The 8,517-nt window shown below is 41.0% G+C and overlaps 1 protein-coding gene across 3 annotated transcripts in view; it reads left to right on the top strand.

Moving 5' to 3' along the window:
* The first annotated feature begins 427 nt into the window (after positions 1-427).
* Positions 428-8,517, top strand: part of USP53 (ubiquitin specific peptidase 53) — a 62,069-nt gene continuing 53,979 nt past the window's right edge. The window contains exon 1 of one of the 3 annotated variants that reach the window (XM_023636639.2): positions 428-735. The gene's annotated coding sequence lies outside the window, so the exon portion shown is untranslated. Of the gene's footprint in view, positions 1,130-1,386; positions 1,629-8,517 lie in introns of those variants that run through there. The other 2 variants (XM_001916288.6, XM_023636637.2) reach the window with 2 other exon arrangements.

Below are 8,517 nucleotides of genomic sequence, written 5' to 3'. Positions count from 1 at the left end.
CAAGTTCATTTAAATCGATTTTATTTGTATGTTCTACCTGCATCAGCTTTGGCATGAGCTCCAAAACCTTAATTACTACTTATTGAGAGGGATCTTTGATAACTAAAGATGACGGCGTTTTTCTCATACAACCACTCCTAAGAAACAATTTATTACAAAACAAAGTTTAGCCCAATTCCCAAGCAGCAGCTTATAACTTAAAGCCTGTTCGAAAGGAAGGTAAGGAGGCAGCCAAATCTCTCTTAGAATTAACCATTAACTGAGTCAACATGTTTATTAAAGTTTTCATTTTATTAATAGTCACGAAATAACCAGTTGGGGACTACACATTCATGCCAACGGAAGCCATTTAACTGCAAACAGATCGCAATGATTCACAGAAAGCTAAAGGGAACTGGGCATCCGCCTGGGGTTTTGACGCCAGAGCACAGATCGTTCTATCTCAGGTAACACCACCTTGTCTAAAGCCCAGTCCTTGGTGGATCTGCGTTCCTGAGCTTAGAACATAGCGAATAAATAACCAAGAGCATCGGAATAATCGCCTCCACTTGGGGAACGATCCCCTCCTTCCATTGACACCACACAGCGCAACCCGCAGCCACCTTCTCCCAGAGCTAAGCACTCCCCGCCTTAGGGGAAATGTTCCAACTCTTGATCTCGCGGGATCTCGCGCCTCGGAGAAAGTCAACTGGATCGCGCGCCCCATCGAACCCCCGCGGGAATACAGTTCGGCAGGTCCGGAAAGCCGGGAAATCGCATGCGGGGGCGGGGTTCGCTCGGGGAGCGCAAAGGCGGGGCCGGCTCCGAGGAGGCGGGGCGGGCGCGAGGCGGGGATAGGGGCGGGGCTCCGGGGACCTGTTGATCGCAGGTGTCACTGGCCTGACTGGCCCTTGGGTGTTGGGGCGTGCGCGCATGCTCCGTGCGCAGGGTCGAGCTCTGGGCGGCGGAGGGCAGCCGCGTCTGCTCCAGTTCTCTGTGAGCTTCGCTTACGGTGGCAGCTGTTGGTGTGTCAGCCTGGTATCGGCGAGCGGCGGAGCTGGGCCAGCGGGAGGGAGCCCTGTGGGACTGGAAGGCCGGTATTTCCCTCCCTGGAGCGCACGCTCCTCGCCCCAGGAGGGCAGAGCGCCAGGTAAGTTTCCGAAACTAGACCCTGGATGGAGATCCAACGACCTGCGACCCCCGCGGGCCTGACTGGGAGATCCTTGTCCCAGTCCTGGACCTCGTCTCTCCCCTCGCAGCCCCGCGACGTCCTCAGCCCCCCACCCGTCGGGGCAGACCCCGGGCTCTTTGCCCCGCGGTTCTGGCGCCCGGAGTCACGCAACCTCCTGCCTCCCGCGGCGTCCCGGCCCTGGAGGAGATGCCTGTGGCCAAGCTGGAGCGCGCGAGGAGGGAGGAGGTGCGGTTCTTACTGGGTCAGGGTTGTTAAGTGCTGCTGTGTTTGAGGGCAGGCTCGGGACAGACCTGGAGTCCCTTAGCTGGGTCGCTGAGTGCACTGGGTTTCTGAGAATTACGCTTCCTTGGCGCCTGCCCCTCACTTTCCAAGCCACTGCGTCTCCCGAGCAGCAGTTCTTTAAAGTGGTCCAGGATGGTTATGTTGCCCTCCTTGGAGAAGCTTGATGGCTGGATTCGTGAGCACCTTTGGGCTGGTGGTTTCTGGGTGGTAGTAGCAATGTATAAAGTTAATGTTTAGCTTCTGAACGGCGACTTATGGGACGTTTACAAACTACTTTTAAACATCGGTGGTGAACAGGAAGTACTTGCACAGGTGTAACAGGGAGGATTTCTAAAGCCTGCAATCTGAGCGTGTTCTGAGGTTTTGTTATCCCGCTGCAAGGTTTTCTTTATCACTGCAAAGTCTGATTAATGCTTGCAAAATGTACTGCAAAGCTCTGTTTGTTAGACGGCAGAGTTTGCCAAATGTTTCCTTATCTGGAAAAAGTATATATTTTTGCAAGGGGTTTTCAAGGCAGTTTCTGAGGGATGTTTAACAGTAAACTTAGGAAGTTCTTTGTGTTGTGATAAGGCTCTGATTCGCTCTTTTAGTTGTGTTCTCTAAAGAAAAGCATTGCTAATCTCAATATTTACAAGGAGTAGCAAGTGCTAACACAAAATTCTGATTTAAATGAGCTCCTGGCAAAATTGATGCTTGTTAGTTTTACTTTCTGTTGTTTTCAGTTCCATGACAATGGTCTAGGCAAAGATCTTGCCTCCTGTTAAAGAGAAATTTACAAAAAACCAAACTTATTTTCAAAAGTAATACGTGATTTATCTGCCGTTGTCATAAGAATTCCAAATAGACAGACTCGTTGTACGTAGGAGTTAATTATAGTCTGAAAAAAACAAAGTTTTTGTTTTGTTTTACGTTTTAGAGGCTTTTAAAACGGGCTCTTTGGACAATTTGTTTACGTTCATGATGACTGTTGATCAACCATGAAAGTGATTTATTTATATTTGTTCATAAATCAAACTCATTGGTTGTTCTGTGCATTTTTTCTTACAGGGTAAAAAACATGCAACCAAGAACAGCCCTTTCCTTTTCCCTATGAATTAAAAGAAAAATCTTTTCATAAATGTCTGTAGATTGTATATAGTTCATGAAACTTGACACTAATAGTCAATCCATTGATGTTATTATTTTCTCTAAAAGATAAAAAAAGTAGTTTTTAAAAAGATAGCTATTTTAATGGAGGAGGGGCACGTTTTCCACCTAGTTTATTCTTTTCCTTTAAAAAAAAGAAAAGAAAAATCACAAAGCTCCTATGAGTTTGGTATGTGCTGTGATTTGTGATCTTTTATATTATTTAGTGTCAAAGAAATGTTTATTTTAAACTATGTGGTATCAAGAAATACAGTTTTGGAATCATGTGGTTTAGAAGTTTGTTTTTGCAAGACAAAGGGTTAAAAAAATGAAAATTCTTATCTATTTTAAGGTGATGTACACTTTTCAAAGTCAAAATCAGAGTTATTGTCCCTGCTGGAACTGTTTGGAACTCACACACCTGCCATGCTGGAGAGGACACTGCTTTCCCCTACAGTTTTCCAAAAATATGTTTAAAATCTATAAAGTGGTAGATGAAGCTATCCTACAAAGATGTTTAGTTTCTAAAATACTTAGCATATCTTGTTATGTGACACCTTTAACTCTAAGGTGTTTCTTAATTATAGACCCCAAAGACAGCCTCCAGCAAGGTAGCTTATATTTTGCATCTGGAAGTATTTTGAACAGTGTGCTAGATGTGCTGGGGCCTCAGAGATTGTCAGCCTCGCCTCCTGGTGCTCATGAGGTCTTGGATTAAGGGAGGAAGTGTGCTAATTTAATTTATGTCTCTTTGGAGAGCCAGCCAGAAATCAGTGATGCCACATATGTAGTGTTAGTATATTATTATTAATTTTGTGCAGATGTAATGATTTTAGAAAATTTTGCATTACGGTATACGCGCATAATAGGAACAGGAAGAGGATGCAACCTGTTCTACCATAGATAAAATCTTCAAAGGTTATTTAAACTTTAAATAACTTTACATAAAATTCTAATCTTGGCAAGTTATGAGCTTTTTTTTAAATAATAGGAATACTATATATATATATATATGGAATATCTAGGCCAAAAGTATCCATTCTTTGCTTTTCCGAGTTAATGTGTGTCCTCTATCAGGAGTTCTTAAACTAGGGGTCTATGATTAGAATTGTGGTCTGGGGTTAGAAGTGAATTTTAATATAATTGGTTTTCTGTGTGATCTTATTATTATTTTCTTTTCTTTCCTTCTTATTTTAATCCTATGAGTTTTATATTATGCATTTACAAAGATTGTTCTGATGAATCTGTAGGCTTCATCAGGCCACCAAGAGTGTCTGTGACAATACAAAAATGCTGCAAACTGTTGCATCTCGTTGAATTTTTGTTTACATGAGTCGCTTCAGAAAAATTGCTTTGTATATTCGTATTTGTAAGTCATCAGAAAATAAAATGTTATGCAACATAAACCATGTTTCAATACAAATCAGTTACCTGAGTTTTCATCATAGTTTTGAATTATTTTGGAAATAATTACGTTCGTCTATTTTCCAAATATTGACCTGCAAAAAGCAATTTGAAGAAATACTTTTCCTTTGGAATTTGGAAGTTTTTTACTTACTTGTTGTGCTTTTCCCAGTTAGCAAATTTATTCAATAAACATTTATTGACCTATTGTACGCCGAGCACTAGAGATTCAAAAATAATAGGACAACGTTAAAGCAGTCCGAAATATGAGTTCTTCCTTTCCTAAGCCTTATCTCTGGCTGTTCCCAATCCTCCCCCAGCTACAGTGAGTTTCCAAAGATAAAATAATCTTTTTGCTTATAGCTTTGCCTTTGCAAGATGCTGCTTCTCTTCTCTTCCCATTCCCCTTTCGACTTCCAATCACCCACGTCACACCTGTGAAGTCTCTTCTGTTCCGGCAAAGGACAGTAGATTACTTCATCTTTGTGTTACTCCTGTACTTTGTACATCCCTTTGTTAAAGGTTTATACTATGTTGCTGTAGAGGGAAGACACAATAACTAAGGGAATCTGAAGGTGATGACAAGTGTACTGTCATCTTAAGTGTAAGGAGAGTACTGGATGGACTATGCAAGGGGCAGTAACTCAGGCAGGGGGCATTCTCAGGGACCCAGAGACATGGTGAGAGCAATGTCAAGAGCCATTTTGGGTGCTCTTCTTTATTTTTTGTGGCTTGATGGATCATCGTGTTATTTATTAAAATTGTCATTAAGGAAGTTTGTAGTTATTTTTCTGAAAAGTTGTACATAGGTTGAATTTTTCTAAATTAAATCTTCTCTGTTGATACATTGTTATTTCAGACTTTCTTTCCCTTTATTTCTGATGCATTGCCTTCTAACATTTTAACTCAGTTTCTCCTTCTCTAGTCCAAATGATTTGTAAATGAATGTTTAAAATAATACTGTGGTGAATTCACTTGTAAAGTGAAGCATTCCCAAACATATTTTTGCAAATTAGAATTTTTCATATATTAAGTTTCCTTAAAGTAGGCTAGCTCTATAAATCAAATTGCTTATTTTCTACTAAGAATGACTTATTAACAGATTTTCTAATTTAGAAATTGATACTTTATTGTGTAACTTATCTGATCCCACTAATCTGGATCAAGGCTCTAGTCAAGATTGATACCTCAGTTTAAGGAAATAGAGAAAGAGCAAAATGGGGTATAAAATGTCATATAATACAGCGTTTACTTTTTATTCAAAAGTTTGTTTATATTGTTAAAAATCATTTTACATCAAAGATAGTGGTGGTGTTGTCATTAGAAGTAGCTTGCATATACTGAATGCCTGCTATGTTTTGGACCTTTATTTGGCATTTAATACATAATAGATGGTTCATAACTCTATATGGACTCTTTTTATATAGATTATGATTACAGATTATGGAACTGATGCTTTTGATGATTGGGTAGTTGAGTGATGTGCTGTGTTGCTGGAAACTTTCTCAGAGGTGGAATAAATAATTGTGAGAATCATGAAGTCATTATCAGAATGTGGATTCCATCCTTGTCAGGAGCCAATCATGCATTCTTTGTCCACGAGACATTTTATGCTTTGACTTCTTCTGAACTTCTCAGCCTGCATAATAAGCTGTTGCCCCCTCTCATGGTGGCCCTCCCTGCTTTTAGGTGAGCAGGCTGTTTAAATCCTAGATTTTTCCTCCTATGTGGGCCTGCTCTATAGGCCTGAGATAATCCTACTCTTTGTTAGTATAGTACTGACCCTGACCTAGCTGCCAGATTGTGGGAAATTGTCCTGTGCCCTTAGTGCCTATGTCATCTTTGTTAGGAACACTCACTTCAGAGGGTTTGTTGATAGAAGTTTCACTGTGTTTTCTGAGCTTCATTCAATAAGTATTTAATGAGTACTTATTGTACTGTTCTAGATGCTTGGGAGTCACTTCACGTTCTAAGAGGATTGGGAGGAGAAACAATAATAAACATAATAAGTCAATATATAGCATATTAGATGGTGAAGAATGGCAAGGGGAGAAGAAAAAGTTGAGCAGGGCAGGGGAGTTGGGAATGTGGAGTGGAGATTGTGGCGGGTTGCTATTTTAAATAAGTGTAGGCCTCATTTAGAAGGTGATTTTTGAGCAAAGCAATCATGAAGGGAGCCAGGGAGAAACCATGTGGGTATCAAGGGGAGGTGTATGTCAGGCAGAGGAATAGCCAGTGCAAAGGCTTTAGAGCAGGAGTTTGCGTGGTGTGTTCAGGAATAACAGGGAGGCCAATATAGCAGAAATGGAGAAAGTAAAGGGAAAACAGTTGGAGATGAGGTTAGAGGTGAGGGAATGGGCAGGTGTGACATAATAAATATATATTTGGTCTCTGGTCCCATTTCCTGGCACACAGCTCTAAAACCCTTGGAATCTCTGTAAGCGATAAATGTTTTCTGTGTGCTAATGAGGTGACTAGTGGCTGAGGGCTCCAGGATGGGGGCTAGTTGTCAGGGGAACCAACCACGTGATTAGAAGTATGGAACTTTCAGCCTCCCCATCACCTCCAGGGAGGGGAGAGTGGTGGAGGTTGAGTTAATCACTAATGGCCAATGATAGAATCACTCTTGCCTATGTAATGAAGCTTCCATAAAAAATTCTAACTGAAGGGGTTCGGAGAGCTTTTGGGTTGGTGAACATGTGGAGGTGCTGGGAGGGTGGCGCCTCTGAAGAGGGCACAGAAGCTCCATGCCCCTTCCTACGTGCCTTGCCTTATGCATCTCTTCTGTCTGGCTATTCCAGAGTTGTATTCTTGTATTATAAGCCTAAAATCTATCTAGCCAGTAAGCTGTTTTCCTGAGTTCTGTGAGCCATGCTACCAAATTAATCAAACCCATGGAGGAGGTCATGGGAACCCCAGTTTACAGGCATTCAATCAGAAGTACAGGTGACAACCTGGGACTTATGATTGGTGTCTGAAGTAAGAGGGGCAATCTTCTGAGATTGAGCCCTTAACTTGTGAGCTCTGGCACTAACTCCAAGTACTCCAAGTAGGTAGTGTCAGAGTTGAGTTAAATTGTAGGATACTCCGTCAGTCTCTACTGAGAATTGGAGAGTTGCTTGTGGTGGGAATCCCATACATCTGGTCTCAGAAGTGGTGTGAGAGTATAGAAGGAAGTGTTTTTCACTTTTATCAGGTACTATAGAGGCTTGCAAGCCATTATAAGGACTTTTTGGTTTTTAATCTGAATGTTATCAACATTCATATAAAGACCCATTACAAGGGATTTGAGCAGAGGGATGACACTGATTTAGTTTTAGAAGCTTCTTTTTGTCTACTCTTGAGGATACACTGTAAAGGGTAAAGGATAGAAGCTAGGAGACTATTTTAGCAATTTAGCAAGATTTGATGATGGCTAAGACCAGAATAGTAGAGGTGGAGGTGGTGAGAATTGGTCACATGCTGACTGAGATATGCAAGAAAAAGGAGTCACACATGATACCATGATATTTGTTCTGAGCAACTGGAAAGATGAAGTTATGGTCAGCTGAGATGGGGGAGAAGGTGTAGGTAAAGCAAGAGTTCAGTTTTGGGCTTTGTCGGGAGAGAGAAATGTTAGGTAATGCCTCCTTTGGCCTGATTCTCTTCTGGAGGTTGTGTCATAAAGCAGATTGTCATAAGCCATTGTCTCTAGTGTTCATACTCTATATTCCGGATATACATGCACTCTTGTCTTTTTCTAGTTAGTTACCAGTGGAAACTGGTGAGTAGGTAAAAGCCACAAGAAGTAAGGCACAGTTCTTTTTTGGATACAAAGAAATAGAGCAAAAAAGTGCACAACACTGAAAATTACTTAAATTTGAAAAGCACTCTGAAATCCGACAGTCAGGTCTTCATCCTTACTGTCTTTGACCCGTTATCGACATTTGGCGTACGTGTTAATTCCTCATCCTTGACTTGTTTTGCTTGGCCCGTGGGACACTCTCCTCTCACCTCACTGTTTAATTTTCTCAGTCTCCTTTATATATTTTCTTTGAAGTCCAGCTTTATAAATGTTTGGTTTCCAAATACATGGTGATATTTATCTGTGACCAAAACACTTTCAGGCTCGTATGTACCCATCATCTTAGATATCTCCACTGGGAGGTCAAAATTAATACGTCCAAAACTTAATTCTTTTTTGCATCCATGCCTGACAGGCTTTTACCTACATGTTCTTGATCTCCGTAAATGCAGTAGATTTAGAACAATATAGGTTTAGAACAATATTGTAGTATGTTAAAAAGGTTTATAGCAGTGGTGGGATAATTCTGATAGAAAAAAACTCCATTCTTCCGGTTACTCAAATCAGAAAACATGTCTTCATGAACTTCTGAATTTCTTCCAACACTCACATTAATCTAGCAAAAAATTCCAGGGGCTCTATCTTCAAAATATTTTCAGGTTCTGACATCTTACTATCACCACAGCTCTCCTGTAAGTTCAAGTTACTATAATTTCTACTCTGGACTTCTAAAATAGCATCCTAACCTTAC

The sequence above is a fragment of the Equus caballus genome, chromosome 2 (assembly GCF_041296265.1).
Source record: "Equus caballus isolate H_3958 breed thoroughbred chromosome 2, TB-T2T, whole genome shotgun sequence".
Classification (NCBI taxonomy): Eukaryota; Metazoa; Chordata; class Mammalia; order Perissodactyla; family Equidae; genus Equus; species Equus caballus.
This window is presented reverse-complemented; position numbering and strand designations above follow the sequence as displayed.